Source organism: Mirounga angustirostris, unplaced genomic scaffold (assembly GCF_029215605.1).
Source record: "Mirounga angustirostris isolate CCGP_5_RB_7025 unplaced genomic scaffold, mMirAng1.0.hap1 SCAF_11, whole genome shotgun sequence".
Classification (NCBI taxonomy): Eukaryota; Metazoa; Chordata; class Mammalia; order Carnivora; family Phocidae; genus Mirounga; species Mirounga angustirostris.
The window spans coordinates 80,867,266-80,873,398 of record NW_026991719.1 but is presented as its reverse complement, the minus strand read 5'-3'; positions in this window follow the sequence as shown (position 1 = coordinate 80,873,398).

Here is a 6,133-nt window from a genome sequence, read left to right as displayed (position 1 = left end):
GTCAACATCTTAGCCTTTGGAAAGCTTTCAGCCATTATTTCTTCAAATACCTTTTCAGCTCTATAGTCTTTCTTCTCTTTTTCTATGACTCCCATAATATGAATGTTCTGTCCTTTTTTCATTTTCCCACAAGTCCTCATGCTTGGTTCATTTCTTTCTAGTTACTGCTGGGAGGGGGTGGGAGTTCAGCTCCCTGCCTGATTTTGGCAAAAAGAGCCCCCAGACAACTTACCACTGTAGTGTTCCTTATATCTTAAAGTCCCTAGGAAGTCCACTTTCTCCTTTCTACTTTTCAGGTTCTTCCTATGCTTGATTGTTATTTCATCCAGGGTTGTTTTGTTGTTGTAAGAGGGAGGACTGGTGAGAAATGGGCCATTAATTTTGAAAAAAATATTTATTCTTTCCTCTGCCTTCCTTGGATATATTTAGTTGTTATTTATCTGTATTCTTGAGTTGACTGTTTAGTTCATTTATTGTCAGCTGAAATAGCTCATATTATCAGTTGAAATATATTTGAATATATTGGAATAAATAAATGAATTTAATGCTACAACTTTCTTATGAGTACCACTTTAGCTGCATATCATGGGTTTTGATGGGTGTTGATATCCCTGTTAGTCATTCCTGAACAGTTGGTAATTTCTGTTTTGATTCTCTATTTAACCCAAGGGTTATTTAGAAGAGTGTTTTTAAAATGTGAAGTGGATAGATGGAAGACAGAGCTGTGCTTTATGCCTGCATATTTCTACACAAGGCCAGGCAAATCCTCAGTTAGGCTTTTTCCAAGAAGCTCTAATAGAAAAATGAGATTTGAAATTTGGTTCCCTGCTATTCTTTCCCAATTCTTCATTCTTCCAGTGTTTATTGTACCCTTACATTCAACAAATCTCAAGATGCTTGGTCTTGACAAACAGGAAAAAAGAAAGTTAAGACATAGTTCCTGTCTTCAAGAAGTATAGTATTTAGTTGGGATGATGGTATGTATACCCAAACCAGTTAACAACAGCACCTGACAATAGCGATTAAATTACTGGTAATGGTGGTTCAGAGAAGAGGGAAATCAGTGTAGGCTAAACTAGTTGGAGGAAGACCTCTTAGAGGAGAGAGTATTTGAGTTAGACCTTAAAGAATAGGTACAATTTAAATATGCAGAGAGGAAATGGAAAAATGTTTCAGGCTGAGAGACTGGCATATCAAAGCCTACCATTCATGGAAATGGGAAAGTTGAGTTGTGGTGGTACAGGAAGATAAATTTCAGTTTTAGATGTGTCGAGTTTTGGATGATTATAGGACAGCCAAAAGGGAAATAGCCTGGAAGTTATTGATCCTCATTCAGTGATAAACTAATTGAGTTTAGCTTTGTCAAAACAGTAGTTTGTTCTCTTGGCTTGGTAGGGGAATACAGTGTTCTGGTTTGGATAGTATTTTGGTTGAGTATATGTGTCATAGATGGTATACCATATATCTTCTGCTTATCCCCCCAGATCCACTCTCCACCTGCTCTCTGCCCCGGGAGACTAACCTACATGGATTATATCAGTGAGTTTCCATCCCTTCTTGGCTTCTTGGTAGGGTTTGGGCAGTGGAGATCCCTGATCTGACATCAAAAGGAGGGAAGAAACTAAGGTTAGGGTATTTATTCCTGGCTTTTGCCTTGTAGGATTGCTGTAGGCTGACTGTTGTCTCTTACCTAAAGCTCACAGCTTCTCTCAAGGGAACCCCTCTGTGCCACATTCTCCTTTTTCCTGGTATCTGTTCCCTCCCCTCATCCTTTTGGGCATATGGGTGGTAACAGCCCCAAGTTACTGTACTCTGTATCCCTCTTGGTTTTCCTACACTCTGCTCATACATTTGTAGATAGTCCTTTTGTTAAAATTTCCACTAATTTTACTAATTTGAGTGTGCCATCTGTTTCCTGCTGGGACCCTGACTGATACAGATGAAGTCTCAATTTTCAAAGACTTAGAATACAATAAAAGAAGCCTAACATAAAATATGACTAAATATGATTCAATCTATCTTCCTCTGATTAATCTAGGCTCTTACCGTGCTTCCAGATAATCATTCTGAACCTCAGTCCACAGAGTATCATAGATGTGTAGAAGTGGCAGTTCATGGAATATTAACAATAGTTAGCACTTCTTATTCTTTCCATGCATTGTGCTAAACACGTTTTACATGCATTATTTCATTTAACCTCCTCAGCGACCCTATGAAGTAGGTAATGTTTTTTTTTTTAAATCTTTTTATAGGTGAGGAAACAAAAGCTCAGAGAGATTAAATAGCCTGTCAGAGATTTCACAGCTAAGAAAGCCATAGCCCAGTGAGCTGGGCTGTAAACTCAGGTCTGTGTGATTCCATAGCTCATGTTCTTTTTATTATTATTATTATTTCTTTTTTATTTTTCATTATGTTTAGTTAGCCAACATATAGTACATCATAAGTTTTTGTTGTAGTGTTCAACAATTCATTAGTTGCATATAACACCCAGTGCTCATCCCAACACATGCCCTCCTTAATACCCATCACCTGTTCACCCCATCCCCCCCACCCCCTCCCATCTGTAACCCCCAGTTTGTTTCCAGGAGTCCAGAGTCTCTCGTGATTTGTCTCCCTCTCTTATTTCTTTCCCATCAGTTTTCCCTCCTTTCCCCTGTGGTCCTCTGTGCTATTCCTTATGTTCTACATATGAGTGAAACCATATGATAATTGTCTTTCTCTGCTTGACATAGCTCATGTTCTAAATTCAAAGTGTGGTCCTCAGATCAGCAGCATCTGAGAGCATGTTAGAAATGCAGAGTCTCAGGCTTTACCTCACAACTCTTGAGTCAGAGTCTGCATTTTTAACAAGATCCCTAGAGGATTCACATGCACATGAAAGTTTGAGAAGCAGCCCTCTAAACCATGTTGCTCTGCAGCCCGACTACTGTAGAAAGTTGTATTTGACTTGTGCTGAGTAAAAAGAATATTTACCCCCCAAAAAGTAACTGTGTGCAGTGGCAGATATGTTAATTATCTTAGTTGTAGTAATCATTTCACAATGGGTGTGCATATATATGTATATATATGAACATCATGATGTATACCTTGAATATATATAATTTTATTTTGTCAATCATACTTCGATAAAGCTGGAGAAAAAAAGAATATTTCCTATTCTGTGCTCTTCAACAATGGCATCGTATAGTCTTCTAGCTGGACTCTGCAAAGTCAGTGCTGTCATTTTTGAGACAAGGGCATTGAGAGCCAGTCAGGAACCTAACCTGGTTAGAGATGCCAGGAAGCAGCTGGAACTGCTGCTGATGTAGAAAGGAGAGCTTGGACATAGGTTGCTGCCAGGATTTTTTTTTTATGGTTGGACTTCAAGCACGTTTTACATACATGTTTGCATGCACTTTACAGCATCCGTAGTTACTGCTCTGAAGGGGCTCCTGCATCTGTGTATACTTGGCTAGTCCTCAGAAAAACTGGTCTGCTCAGAAAGTTTGATTTAATGCCCTTAGTCTCTCCTTTCTACAGTGTTTGCTTCCCACCCCCAGCCCTTGCTCACTACCCCCATGTCCTTCTTACCCCTTTCTTGTCCCTGTCAATATCTGCTTTAAGAAAGCGTATCAGATGATAAACCCATGAAATGTGCTCCATCTCACTAGTTATCAAGGAAATTCAAACTAAAACCACAAGATGGGGCACCTGGGTGGCTCAGTCGGTTAAGCGTCTGCCTTGGGCTTAGGTCATGATCCCGGGGTCCTGGGATCGAGCCCCACATCAGGCTGTCTGCTCAGGGGGGAGTCTGCTTCTCCCTCTGTGCTCCCCACTTCATGGTCTCTCTCTCAAGTAAATAAATAAAAATCTTAAAAAAAAAAAACCCCATTAGATATCACTACACACCCATCAAAGTGGCTAAAATGAGAAAAGACTAACAATACCATGTATTAATGAAGATTTAGATCAATTGGTGGTAATGAAAATTGGTACAACTACTTTGGAAAACTATTTGGCAGTATCTACTAAAGCATTATGAATGCCCTATGACCAAGTAATTCCACTTATGAATTTTTATTTATTTATTCATGATTTTTAAAATTTCAAATATTTTATTTTAAAAATCTTTACCATCATTTAAAAAAAATCTAGATACATTTCAAAACATTTTTTAATTGCAGTAACTAGAGGAAGGATTTTACCATCGTGCCTTAGTACTGATACAGACTGTCATCAACAGAAGTCCTGTGGTTCACCCATGGATTTCTATTGTTTTAATTTTTCTAAAGATTTTATTTATTTATTTGATAGAGAGAGAGACTGAGAGAATGAGTGGGGGGGGGGGGCAGAGGGAGAAGCAGACTCCCCGCAGAGCAGGGAATCCGACACAGGACTCAATCCAAGGACTCTGGGATTATGACCTGAGCCGAAGGCAGATGCTTAGCCTACTGAGCCACTCAGGCGCCCTCACTCATGGATTTTTTAATCAAGAGAAACTCTCCCACATGTGCCCATGCATATACAGATGTCCACTGAAGAATTTTATTTGTGATAGTAAAAAAAAGGAAAACAAACTAAATGACCACCAACAGAATGAATATATAAATTATGGTGTATTCATCTGATGGAATTCCATAAAGCAGTTAAAATGAATTATAACTACATGTAGCAACATAGAACTTGAGCAAAATATATCAACAGCATACTGTTGAGGAAAAAGTTGCATCCAATTCCATATAATCAGATTTATGTCAAATATAAGAATACAAAGCAATATCCTATGTTTATGGTACATGCAATAATAAAAGGAAAGAAGTTCTCACTAAATATTTGAACCTCCCCGCGCCCCCCCCCCCACCCCAGAGAGCCAGTTAGTTGTATAGGCAGGACAAGAAGCCAGTATTCCTCCTCCTTCTTCTTTTTTATTAAGACTTAATTTATTTAGAGCAGTTTAAAGCTCACAGTAAAATTGAGGGGAAGGTACAGAGATTTCCCATAATCTTTATTCTTCTTTGACCTAAGTAATAGAGGCCTCCAACTCCAAAGGATCTGCACAGTCATTAACTTAAGCTCCCTGTCTCCAGTAGCTAGGCCTTGTGTTGCTGAGACTACATTATGGGAGCCTGGTGAGTTTGGGAGATGGACAGGGTTGATGGTCTCTTATCCAGGAAGGCAGGGGGCAAGGTTGCTATAGGCTTTTTCTTCTGTATCCTGACCCTCTGGCTACTGACCAGGAATGGTGAGTTTGACCTGCTAAAGGGTCTCAGTAAACAGTGTATTGTGAAACACTAATAAGTAGGTGACTCTTCCAACCTCAAGCTGGACTCCTCCAGCACTTCACTTGTCTTATTTGACTAGCTCTGGGTAGCAGCTACTTGACACAAGGCCCAACCCAGCAAACAGAAAAGCTATAAATACTTCCCAGTGTAATTAAAATGGACTGTTGGCAGAGTACTTGAATCAAAATTGTAAGTCCTGAACAACACAGATTTTAATGTGAAGGGCCTACAGGGTATTTAGGAGAAAACAAAATTCTTGAAAACGGAAGGCCGTACCTGGTTCCCTGTTCTCCCTGACCTACTGTGGTTACTTTTTTCTCAATTACTGAGTAATTGGCTTTAAATTCCCCAGGCTGTTAAGACCTTGAAAATCTACCAGAGGAGTATGTGAGAGAGAATAAGACAGAGTTTTAGAAGGGCAGGGAAAAAAGAGAAGAGGAGACTCTTGAGTGGGTTATTTCCCTTCTTTGATGTTGGAATTGATGTTCTGCCCCGCCTCTTTTGGGTATTTGATCTAGTAATGACTCTTAAGAAGAGCCTTAAAAGAGGTGTTTGGGTTCTAGTCCCAGCACCACCACTTACTAGCTTTGTGCCCTTGAGCAAATTAATTTTCTTTGAACTTCAGATGCCTCATCTATAAAATGGCAAGAATACTACCATTTACTTAATATGGTTGTTGAAGTATATAAAGTGCTTAGCGTGGCACATGGTAAGAGCTCAATAAATTAATGATGATCATTCTTGTTGTTACAGCGTCGTGGAAGCAAAGGAGGAGAGCATTTCTTGTAGGAGAGGGAAATCTGCTGTATATAATGCCAAATGCAGCAGAGAGGTCAAGGAGAATGAGACGTGAGAAAAGCCAAGGATTTTGA